Source organism: Triticum dicoccoides, chromosome 6B (assembly GCF_002162155.2).
Source record: "Triticum dicoccoides isolate Atlit2015 ecotype Zavitan chromosome 6B, WEW_v2.0, whole genome shotgun sequence".
NCBI lineage: Eukaryota > Viridiplantae > Streptophyta > Magnoliopsida > Poales > Poaceae > Triticum > Triticum dicoccoides.
The window spans coordinates 135,970,338-135,983,356 of NC_041391.1; positions in this window are offsets into that span (position 1 = coordinate 135,970,338).

Consider the following 13,019-nt stretch of genomic DNA (forward strand, 5'->3'; position numbering starts at 1 on the left):
TGAGGAACCGGTAGAATCTCCGGTGGACCGCATCAGCGATCTCCCGAGCGTCATCCTTGAGGAGATCATCTCGCTTCTCCCCACCAAGGATTGCTACCGCACACAAGTCCTCTCAACTCGGTGGTGCCCTCTATGGCGCACCGCGCCCCTCAAGCTCGACTGTCATCAGATATTTGTCCTTCCTGAATTTGATCTCATCAGAGCCGTCGTCTCTTCTCACCAGCAAGGCCCCGTTCGATGCCTCTGCATCCCGACAAGCTACCTGCAGTCCATACCCAGCAAGGTGGACGCTTGGCTGACATCCCCTGAATTCGGAAAACTCCAGCAGTTTGAGTTCTACCATTACCACGAACATACCAAGAATTCGTGCCCAAACCACCGTTGTCCATCTCGCGGTTTTCCTCGTCTCTCCACACCGCCACCTTCGCCCGGTGCCATCTACCAGACGATCTGGTACAAATGCTTCGACTCCCACTGCTAAAAAAACTTTCGCTTGTGGTGGTTTATCTGTCGGAGGCCTCACTGCATAGCATCATCCACTCCAGTTGCCCTGCCCTGGAGCGCTTGCTGATTGTTTTGGGAATAGAAATCGGTATCAGTTGTATCCAAATAAAGTCGCCTCACCTTAAAAGCATTGGAATTTGTTTTAAAGGACAGCAACTTATCATCAAAGATGCCCCTTCACTTGAAAGGTTGCTCCTTCATAATTGTTATACACCTTCAGAAATAACTGTCGTCTCTGCGCCCAAACTGGAGACCTTGGGTGTAATTCATGACCCGTTTAATAAGCACAAGGAGTTGGTGTTTGGCTCCTCACTTTTTCAGGTACCGTATACACATTTGTAATCATATGCTGCATTTTTCATTTGTGCGCATAAGTTTTATATCATCTTGGAGTACACTTTGGGTACTAATATTATGTTATATGCTCAATGAAGAGTTCGTCCATTGATAGCCTATCAATGTTGCTGGATTCTGTCAAGATCATATATATCAGAATGTATAGTTTTGATCTAGACATAATTATTGGCTTGCTGCGATGCTTTCGATCTCTGGAGAATTTATACATAGAGGTGATGATTTCATGCACATTGAAAGCCTGTATATATTGTACTAGAATTAACTGTTCGGCTGTCGTTCTTTCGACATACTCTTTTTTCAGACCTTAACTGTTTTCAATCTTCATGTCTACTTAGGGAGAACCACATGGAGAAAAACATATAACCAATTGTTGGTGTAATAAGCACACGGATTTTCTCAGTTCTCATGACATTCGTTTGAGGACAATAACGATGGGACGATATGCATCCAACCAGGCAAACAGAAGCTTTGTCACATTCTTCCTGTTGAACGCGAGGTTACTATTGTCCATGAGGCTTAATTTTTACAGCAAGAGATTTCTCACGGACAAACATGTTGAACAACAAAAAAAGAAGTTTTAGGTGGACAAATGGACTTCTAAATGTGCTCGGCTTATATTTACAATAAGTTGTAGACATCCTGAAATAAATTTTTTCGCACAGGATGTTGATTTTATGGATCAGACCGATCCATTTGTTTGTGACTGCAAAATAGAGTGGTTGGGTTAGATGTTACTATCATGTTCAATCTGGGTTTTGTCTAAAAATTTGATGAACAAATAATCCTTGGGATTTTTGTACCATTTGTATGCTGGAATTGCATGTTGTTGCCCTCGTACTCCCCTCCACCTGCCACTACACTGCCGCATCTTCCATGGCTGATGTTCGTTCCTGTCGTCTGGCGTCATTCTTCGCCTTGGTTAGCTCGCTGTGCCCGCCGCCGTCTGGCGTTGTCAACATGGTCAACAACCAAGAGGAATCAGGAGATGACTGTACGTGGAGAGGCTGAGAGTAGGGACCCACCAGGGTCATTGCATTTCGCAAGCAGGTGCCTCATTATTACAAGCCAAAAAATACTTCCTCCTAATTGTTTGACAACTAGGTTCCACGCCATTGTCAATGTAGTCAATAAACAAGAAAATTACACAACAAGCAGATAACACCAGGGACACAGCAGCTCGCCCAGTTGTTTTTTAGTTTCAGAGACGGAGCTCAACTGCGCGCTGTGCGGGGGCTGTGGCCCGTCTAGCCCATGCTTACGCTTTTATTAAGCGCATGACGAGCCCAGTTGATATATTTTTTCTTTCTGAAATTGGCTAGCCTAGTTCTTTTTTTTGGAGAATACCAAAACCGAGGCCTACTTGCTTTTCTCAGCCCTGCTGGGTTGCAAATCTTTCAAGACGAGGAGGGATAAGAAATGGGCTTCCCCAGAAAACGGGCTATAAGTTGTAAGAAATGGGCTGTAAATTTTTAAACCAAGCCAACCAGCAATTGCATTAAAATATCATATTTTTAGGATTTCTCTACTCTCTACTCTTATAAAAACCAAAGCCAACTGGCAATTACATTAAAATATCATCTTTCTCCCACAAGATAAACTACTCATACAAATGCATCTTCATGTTCCGTGCAACGAACGGGCATCTTGCTAGTTAAGATTCTAAATTTCATTCATTTTTTTGCGGAGAATTGTTTTTTGAATTTTATTTTGATATATTTTTTTGAAAACTATTTTTAACGTGACTCGAAATTTCGTGATTAAAAGAGTTGAGACCCCACCGGAATATGCAAAATTTCGTTGAATTTTTTAGCAGTGCCCAGAATATATGGTCTATAATCCTAATAAAAAGAATATGGGCTTCAAATATCATTAAGAATTTGCATATGGGCTGTGAATTATTGAAAATAATGGCTAATGGGATGTATGCCGTTTTCCACCGATTTGGAGGCTGACTTCTGGGTCTACTAGGTTGACGATGACGCTGTCCTAAAATTTTTTTGACGCGTACGCAAGGCTTTGTCAACTTAGTCAACACACAACAGTGACTGTTGGATGTCCATCCAACGGCCGCTGTGCTTCTTCAATCTCTGATCTTCCTGCTCCAGCCGCCCAAACCAGCGCCGGTGGGACTGCCTGCTCCCTCCTCCCGTGGCTGGCTGTGCTGCCGCCAGACCATCCCTCTAACCACCCACACATCCTGTTATTTTCCGGCGACGTCAGCCTCACCCCGCAGCCGACCAGTCAGCGCTCATTCTCCCCTCAGCGTGGGCATCTGCTGCGGTGGCTTCCCCGGCTCCGGGTGGTTCTCTTCCCGGGCCTCGCCCTCGTCCACCGCGTTTGTGCTCTCGGCGCGGCGAGGTCAACATGGTCAACAAACAACAGTCATCGGAAGAGGCTGATAGTAGGGGCCTGAGGGAGTCCCGGATTAGGGGGTGTCCGGATAGCCGGACTACCATCATCGGCCGAACTATCATCGGCCGGACTATCATCATCGACCGGACTCCAAGACTATGAAGATACAAGATTGAAGACTTCGTCCCGTGTCCGGATGGGACTTTCCTTGGCGTGGAAGGCAAGCTTGGCGATACGGATATGTAGATCTCCTACCATTGTAACCGACTCTATGTAACCCTAGCCCTCTCCGGTGTCTATATAAACCGGATGGCTCTAGTCCGTAGGACACAACGGCAACAACAACCATTACAATCATACCATAGGCTAGCTTCTAGGGTTTAGCCTCCTTGATCTCGTGGTAGATCCACTCTTGTAAACATCCACAATATCAATATCAATCAAGCAAGACGTAGGGTTTTACCTCCATCAAGAGGGCCCGAACCTGGGTAAAACATCGTGTCCCTTGTCTCCTGTTACCATCCGCCTAGACGTACAGTTCGGGACCCCCTACCCGAGATCCGCCGGTTTTGACACCGACATTGGTGCTTTCATTGAGAGTTCCTCTGTGCCGTCACCGATAGGAAGGATGCCTCTTCCCGTCTTCAAGGACGGCATCTTCGCCGATGGAGCCTTGGCCGCCGGCCAAACTATCCGGCTAGGAGGTTTTCTTATGACCGCCTGTCCGGCCACCGCTTCAACGATGACCTCTCGTGTCATCAAGAGCAATCTTCATGTCAACTCGGAATTCGCCGAACAGTTAGATCCAGCAGAGCTCTCGTCTATAAACGAACTCTTGGATCGGATCGCCGCCCTGGGAGTCGCTACAGACTACAATCGGATCGGGCTTAAAACCGATCTGAGAGAGATTAACTCTCCCCAGGTTACCCACCACGTCACGGTGGTAGAGGAACATCGGGACGATCCTTCTCCCATATTGAAAACTAGTCGTGTCCGGGCTACCGAACCCTCCATGCCAGATTCCCGCGGAGGGGCGGATTCCGATCAAGCGCTGAACATAAAGTCAGGCATCGGACCGGACTCGTTGGACAATGTTCCACTTTCCAAGCTTCCAAATTGGGAAACTTCTCGGCCCTTGAGCCTCGAGATGGGCAGGGTCCCGGACTCAATTAGGCCCGCCCGTCCAGATATATGCGATCTATCTCTAATCCGGCAAGAGCCAGCCGAAACAGTACATCATTACTGGGCCAGATTCCTCCTGGTCATGGACCGGATAAAGGACTGCCGAGAGGAAAACGCAATCTCGATCTTTTGCAACAATTGCACGAACAGGGGAATCTTGAACGCCGTCAGCCATCGTGAAATCACACGTTTCGCCGACTTGGCATCCATAGTGCAAAAGTACTGTGCCATAGAAAGTTTCTGGAAAACCGAAGATAGGTTTTGGGATAATCCGGCCCCGAATATAGCCCTAGTCCGCAACAAAAGGGTGCATTACACTCAGGCACCAGGTACAAGAACCAAAAAATAGAAGCCCCTTAAAGGGAATGGAACCGTGCTGGAGGGATGGCTCAGCAAACCCTGTACAATTCACGGTACCAAGGGCGCCACCCCAACACATAGCCTTCGTGCATGTTGGATATTACGGCAGGTGGCCAAAAGTGGCGAGGAGCTTCTAGCCCCACGAAACCACACCAACAATACCGGTACGGTATCAATAGTATTCGAGACTTTCGCATCAAACAATATGCGGAAACAAACAATCCATAGCCTTGCCGAAGTCTACCAAGTAGCAACAAGAAATCCTTGGAGCGACGCGGCCATCACCTTCAACGCCAGCGACGAACCTAAATTCCGAACAGCCCGAGCACCAGCCGCATTGGTCCTCAGTCCAACAGTGGACGGCTTTCGACTTACCAAGGTACTCATGGATGGCGGCAGCGGATTGAACCTCATTTACGAGGAAACTCTTCAAAAAATGGAAATAGACTGGAGCCGCATTGAGCGAAGCAGCACAACCTTCAGAGGAATAATCCCTAGCCGGGAAGCACGCTGCACCGGAAAAATCACACTCGATGTGGTGTTCGGCTCACTGGACAATTACAGGTCCGAAGAAATCACGTTCCAAGTGGCCCCGCTCAGCAGCGGATACCACGCTATATTAGGACGAGAGGCGTTCACAATTTTCCAAGCCGTACCCCATTACGGGTACATGAAGCTCAAAATGCCCGGGCCCGGCGGGATAATCCGGACATAGCACTCCGCGCCGAAAACAAAACAGCCGCATTAGCCCTGGAGGCACTATCCGAAGCCCTAGCGGCAGAGGAACTCACCGCGCTGCGCGCTACGGTGCACAGAGACGACGTGATACTCGATAAGAGATCCAAGTCCACCTCCTTTAAACCAGCGGACAAAATTATAAAATTCCAGGTCCACCCAACGGACCCGACAAAGACGGCCTCCATCAGGGCATAGTTGAACCCTGATGTAGATGCCGCGCTGCGAGAATTCCTTCGGGAAAATTGGGACATTTTCGCCTGGCATCCTTCAGATATGCCAGGAATCCCTCGCAGGTTGGCAGAACATAGCCTAAACATCCTAAAAGGATTCAAGCCAGTCAAACAGGCTCTTCGACGATTTTCCGAACCCAAAAGACAGGCAATGGGAGAAGAACTAGCCAAACTATTGGAAGCCGGATTCATCAGAGACATCAAACATCCGGATTGGCTAGCAAACCTGGTAATGGTACCAAAGAAGGATAGATCCTGGCGCCTATGTGTCGATTTCAAAGACCTAAATAAAGCCTGCCCAAAGAATCCCTTCCCCCTCCCCCGCATCGACCAAATCATCGATGCCACTGCAGGGCACGATTCATTGTGCTTCCTGGACGCATACTCCGGCTATCATCAAATCAAGATGGCAGAAGCGGATCATGCCGCAATGGCGTTCATTACTCCATATGGACCATTCTGCTTCAACACGATGCCCTTCGGACTTAAAAACGCCGGCGCAACATATCAGCGGATGATTCAGACATGTTTGGCTACCCAGATCGGCAAAATAGTAGAGGCATACGTAGACGACGTAGTCGTCAAAACCAAACACGTCGAAACTCTAGTAGACGACTTGAGGGTCACATTCGACAACCTCTGAGCATATGACATCAAGCTGAATCCGGAAAAATGCGTTTTCGGCGTACCAGCCGGAAAGCTCTTGGGCTTCATTGTATCCGGTAGAGGAATTGAAGCAAATCCGGCCAAAATCAGAGCCCTATCACAGCTGGATATTCCAAAAAACCTCAAACAGATCCAGAAATTGACGAACAAATGGTCTAATAATGAGCGGCATCAAACCCAGACTAGTGTGGTCCCTTACGAAATCTAACACGCACTGGGTAGAGGAGCTCGACTCCGTACTCTGGGGGCTGCGGACAAGCCTAACCGTACTACCGGATTCACACCATTTTTTATGGTATACGGTGCAGAAGCAGTTTTGCCCTGCGACATCATTCATGACTCACCTCGAGTGCGCATGTACGAAGAAAGAGAAGCTGAGTTGGATCGGCAGGACAGCTTGGACGCATTGGAGGAAGAACGCGACGTCGCCAAGGCTCGTTCCGCATTCTATTAGCAGTAGGCTCGAAGATACCAAAGCAGAGAAGTACGGGCCAAGACTTACAACGTTGGCGAACTGGTTCTACGACTGCCGGACAAGAAAAAGGACAAGCTCAAGCCCAAATGGGAAGGCCCCTTCATCATCGATAAAGTCTTGACCGGCGGAGTGTACCGTCTACGAAATGCGTCGAATAACCGACTCGAGCCGAACCCATGGAACGCAGCCCGCCTCCGAAGATTCTATGCCTAGCGCCGGACTAAGAGTTCGTCCCTTTCCCCCCGTCCAATTTTTTTTATTCCAGCTGCCTTTTGTTTATCTTTTTCTTCTCAACCCTATTCATCAAAGCCTTAAAAGGCCTACTTGCGCATCGTTCACGCGCAATTGATGTGCTATCCGCACTCATTATACCTGGGGGCTTCTTTACCAGAAGCTTAATTATAAGGGCTTCATGCCCAGCACATGTGTCAAGCCTCCACATGTACCTTTTATTCACCATTATATGCATCGATATGACTTAAGTTTTGGCCAAGCTGGGTTGCCTGGCTCCTGTGCTTACCCCTACGTTCCCGATTGTTCGGCTAGGAGGTAAAGGGAGCACCTCTGCGATTGTTACTGCCGGGTCAGCCGGATGTGTACCTCAGACTGGGTGAAGCCGAAAGCTAGCGTTCTTAAGGGAATATTCGGTCGATGACTTAAAAGATGATTTTTATCTACTTATTTATCTACCCCCAGATGTTTTTCTGCTTTTTTCGCAGTCCGGACGTGCACTTTAGGGCATGCCACCCCCAGAGGAAAGGAACACTTAACGGAACTATTCTCCCTGGAAGATGTTTCTTACTACCCATGTAATATAACATAACTAGTTGGGCACTTGTCTGATAAAGCACTGATGACCCCTACGCCTGGTCTCCATGCATACCCCGGTTGTTTCATAACCGAGAAGGTATTCAGACACACTCCGGACTCTAGGGTCCCGAGGTCGAAGCGAAAAGGTCGGCAAAGACAAACGATCTACAATCCGGCTAGAAGGCATTTTACATGTCATTTTATAATACATTGTCAAATCGACTGATTGTATTCTTCCTCAATCCCGTCTAACAGGTTGTCTAATTTACAGTCCTGTTGGGAAAAATTTAGCGGCCAACTCTACTTGGCCGTATACTAAACTCACAGGGATCTCCTTCCCATCAGGCCCCACAGGTCCGACTTCGGCCATGTGGTTGGGATCCGCCTTCTTGTACCGCGTCTTTACCATGGCCCAGGCCTCCCTGGCACCTTGGCGGCAGGCCGAAATCTTCCATAAATGGAAGCGCTGCCGCACTCCCTGAAGCTTCTCCGCAAGCTTCCCAAGACCCTCGGGTAAGGAGAAGGCTGGCCATAAAGCCTGGATGACGCCGCTCATTGCCTGCCGAACTCGTTCGATCAGTTGCAACAATTCGGGAAGTTGATCACCCGTTGATTCGGGCATCTCCGACGCAGGGCGACCTGTGAGCATACCTGTAGACATATTTTGTCAAATTGACTTCCTCGCCGAACTCTTCTTTTCAAAGGAGTTCGCTCAAGCACTTACTATAGATGCCGCGACGAAGCCGCTGATTCTCCTTAACGGAGCCCGACAGCTCGGCCCGAACGCCTTTCAGCTCTTCTCCAAGCTGGGCATGGGCATCCTGGAGCTTGTTCCTTTCATGCTGCACCTTATGCAGCACCTTCTCGCTGGCCTTTAGTTGGCGCAGAAGTTCTTGCCTGTCCGGATCTTGTCCGGCAGCACCTCAACGTCATTTTTTAGACTTGCACAAAGGCCAAACGCTACTTATCTTTCTAAAATAATGCGTTACCAGGAGAGGTCCCTGTGTTTCCTCCTGCGCCAGAGAGTGCGGCCTCAAGTTGGGCCTTGCACTCTTGCAGCTCCTGAGACAGTTGGGTATTCTTCTCGGTAAGATCCTACGTTTCATATGATCCTTAAATCAGTTAATATAACTACTTTAAGTCTCGGGGGCTACTGGCATATATAACTATTAAATTCTCTTACCCGTATGTCTTTTACATACTGCTTCGTGGCTCTGGTAAAACCATCTTGAGCAGCACGAAGGTGCGCGTCCCCCGCGTTAAAGGCATTCAACGCCTTGGGGGAGAAGCACGCATCACGAAATACTGTCCGGCGGTGCCTGTGATTCATGGCACTCTCCACCTTAGACTTGGTGGCGGACAGTCTGTCGGCATCCTCCGTCGGAGGAACGTCCGGCTCGCGCCTTGCGCTCGCCTCCCCCTCCAGACCAGGTGCTGGAGCCTGGCCGGTAGAGGTTGGATTGGCAACCTCCACGCCCGCAGTCCGGCGGGCGCTTTTTTCCCTACAAAAGTCATGAGCACTCAAACGCTTCCTAGGAATGTTGCTCTAAATAATGAATTGTGAGCTACACCTTTGCGGCGACATTTCAGTCCGCGCCGCGCTCCTCTTCCGCCTACTGGTCCGGACTGGCCTTTGTTGGTCAGCCACCGCGGGCTCGGCTTCTCACCCTAGGGGCGCCTCCTGCACAGCGCCATCATATACGGTGGTCAGAAATAAGCAAGGAAGGAATGATGGTGTCAGGACTTCGGTCGCAATCACCTGGGAAGCCGGATATAGTCCGGGATAGTCGGCCATGATGGCGACTAAAGCATTGTCCATGCTGAGCTGGTGGAACACCCCGTCGGTTAGCTCCACCTTTATGTCCGGATCCTCTTCGGAGGCTGGATCCCAGGATCTCTCTGGATCCTCGGGTTGCGGAGCTGGACTTAGCATGTCCTCCACGATCCGGCGCAGCTCCTGCGTCGAAAGAAGAACACAATATAAGAAACTTAAGTTTCAAAAAGCATGGGTCGGGCACGCAGAGTGTTCGCTTACCCAAGGCCGTGGATTATTCATGGAGAACCCATTTAACGGGTTCGTCCAAAGGAAATCCTCCTTCTCCCCCTTATACAGGCCGGACAGGATCGTCACCAGATCTTCGACCGAATCGGGCCCTTTGCGGCCATGACGGGTGGCATCGTCCTCCCCATTGAAATCCCACATGGGGTGGCCCTTGTATTGTAGTGGCTGCACCCCCCGCATAATGCATGTTGCCATGACTCCAATCATGGTCAACCCGGCATGGGCCAGTAACCTTATTCGGCCCATCAAATAATGGACGCTCTTGTCTTCCTCCAGTTGGGGGCTCCGCGGATGCCAACTAAGGCGTTTCTTCAGAGGAGCATTGCTGAACTCCGGGAGGCCGATCCGAACAGGGTCCGGCAACGGAGCGTCTTCTATATAAAACCATTCCAAAGGCCAGTCTTCGGACGCCTTCTTAGGGGTTCCGGATGGATATCCGGTCCCGGCAATGCGCCATATTTCGGCGCCGCCCACTTGATATACGGACCCCTCATGAGAGCGGGGTACAAGGCAGAACAACCTCTTCCACAGCGTGAAATGTGGCTCGACGCCCAGGAATAGCTCGCAAAGAGCTACGTAACCCGCAATATGCAGGATTGAGGCGGGCGTGAGGTGATGAAGCTGGAGTCTGTAGAACTCCAGGAGCCCGCGGAGGAATGGATGTACAGGAAATCCGAGCCCCCTTATCAGATAGGGGACAAAGCATACCCGCTCCCCTTTGTTGGGACTTGGGGTAACCTCCGCTTGCTTCCCACCTTTGTAGGTGGCCAGCCCGGCTCGAACCGGAACCATGAAGGCCGGAGGGAGATATCCCCCCGCTTGGAGCTTCACCAGCTCGTTGTGCGGAACAGAGCATCTCCTCCAATCTCCTGGCAAAGGGCTGGGAGCGCGAGAAGAGGAGCCGCGTTGACGGTCCATGATGGAATGGATTCTTGGTCGAAAGCGCTCCGATGAGTATTTGCGGGGGGAAGATGGTGATTTGGATCTGGATTCTTGCCTCCCTTATAGGCAGATTATTCGCACAACTAGGGGGTAAAACATAAAAGACACCCTGGCTTTTCACATTCGCATGACGCGTGGAACAAGGCCATTATTGGGCGTGGAAGCCAAGACGCGCAACATTGATGAGGAAGCCGGACACTGTTCGGCAGGTACGTAGAACTTGAAGGAGAACCCGCCTTGCAACGCCGAAGACTACACACATGCTGGACTTTATCGTCATTGAAGCCTGGTTCGGGGGCTACTGAGGGAGTCCCGGATTAGGGGGTGTCCGGATAGCTGGACTACTATCATCGGCCGAACTATCATCGGCCGGACTATCATCATCGACCGGACTCCAAGACTATGAAGATACAAGATTGAAGACTTCGTCCCGTGTCCAGATGGGACTTTCCTTGGCGTGGAAGGCAAGCTTGGCGATACGGATATGTAGATCTCCTACCATTGTAACCGACTTTATGTAACCCTAGCCCTCTCCGGTGTCTATATAAACCGGATGGCTCTAGTCTGTAGGACACAACGACAACAACAACCATTACAATCATACCATAGGCTAGCTTCTAGGGTTTAGCCTCCTTGATCTCGTGGTAGATCCACTCTTGTAAACATCCACAATATCAATATCAATCAAGCAGGACGTAGGGTTTTACCTCCATCAAGAGGGCCCGAACCTGGGTAAAACATCATGTCCCTTGTCTCCTGTTACCATCCGCCTAGACGCATAGTTCGGGACCCCCTACCAGAGATCCGCCGGTTTTGACACCGACAGGGCCCACATAGGAAAATGCCTCCTTATTACGCACAAAATAATGATTCCTCCACCTAATAGTTGGGACCCACCGGAAGGGTCTCTGTATTTCACGAAAAAAACGTTCCCCCGCTGTTAGCTCGGACCCACCGGAAATGCCTCCTTATTACGCACAAAAAAATGAATACCCCCCTGCTAGCTGGGACTCACCTTGGTGGGAGGTTGACTTGTGGATCTACTAAGTTTACGGGGATGGAGGGCTTTGTCAACTTTTTCAATATGAACGACTCTAGCTCCAGTGACCGTACGATGTCCATCCAACGGCCGTAGTGCTTCTTCAACCTCTGGTCTTCGTGCTCCAGCCGCCCAAAGCAGCACCGGTCGTGCCGCGTGCTCCTGCCTCCCGTGGCCGGCTGTGATGCCGCGGAGTCCTCACTGCCCCTACTACTCCTACCGCTAGCCAGGCCATCCCTCTACTCACCCACACCCCCTGTTATTCTGCGGTGACGGCAGCCTCACCCTCATACTCCTCTTCACGTGGGGATCCACTGCTACGTCTTCTTCGGCTCTGCGTCGTCCCCTTCCTAGGCCTCGCCGTCGTCCACCGCCGTGGTGCTCTCGGCGCGGCGTGGTCAATGTGGTCAACGACCGACTTCCATCGGAAGAGTACTGTGCGTGGAGAGGCTGGCAGCTGGGTCCATGGAGGCCGCAAGGAAGTGTCTCCTTATTACGCGCAAAATAATTATTCCTCCACCTGACAGCAGGGACCCATCGGACGGGCCACCAGTATTTCGTGAAAAAAACATTTCCCCCCTAACTGCTGGGACCCACCAGCTACATCTTCGCACGCAAGGAAGTGCGTCTGGGCAAAAAAAACGATTCGCCCCCCTGACTGCTGGGACCCACCAGCTACATCTTCGTAGGCAAGGAAGTTCCTGACAGTCGGGACCCACCTGGTCGAAGCATACGTAGCGTTGTCATTCTGGTCACAAACGTGTACGTACATATATACTGGTCGATGTAGAGGCGCGCACGTGTCATAGTAGAGGCGCGTACGTGTCGTAGTAGAGGCGCGCACGTAGCATGTACACGTACGTACAGTGGCCATGGTGCAAGAAAGAAAATACGGCCACATACGTACATACGGGCGGGGTCTCGAACACCTACTCGCGCATACGTATGGCCAGGGCTCGTGTACATGGCTGGGTCGAAACGGAGAAACAACATCGTCGTCGTGTTCATGGGGAGGCAACGGAATGCGTCGTGTTCATGGGGAGGCAACGGAATGCGTCGTGTTCATCGGGAGGCAACAGAACGCGTTGGAGCCAACCGGCTGGGTCGGAACGGAATGCATGGTCGTGTTCATCGGGAGGGCTTGGACGGAACAGGCGATGGAAAATGAGGCCTGGCATACCGCAAAACGGAGGAAACAGACCTCCTACAGTCGAAACAGGGGTCATGTTGATCAGGAGGGGTGTGGCGTACCGCAAAACGAAGGAAACGGACCTCCTACGGTCGAAACGGGGGTCCTGTTGA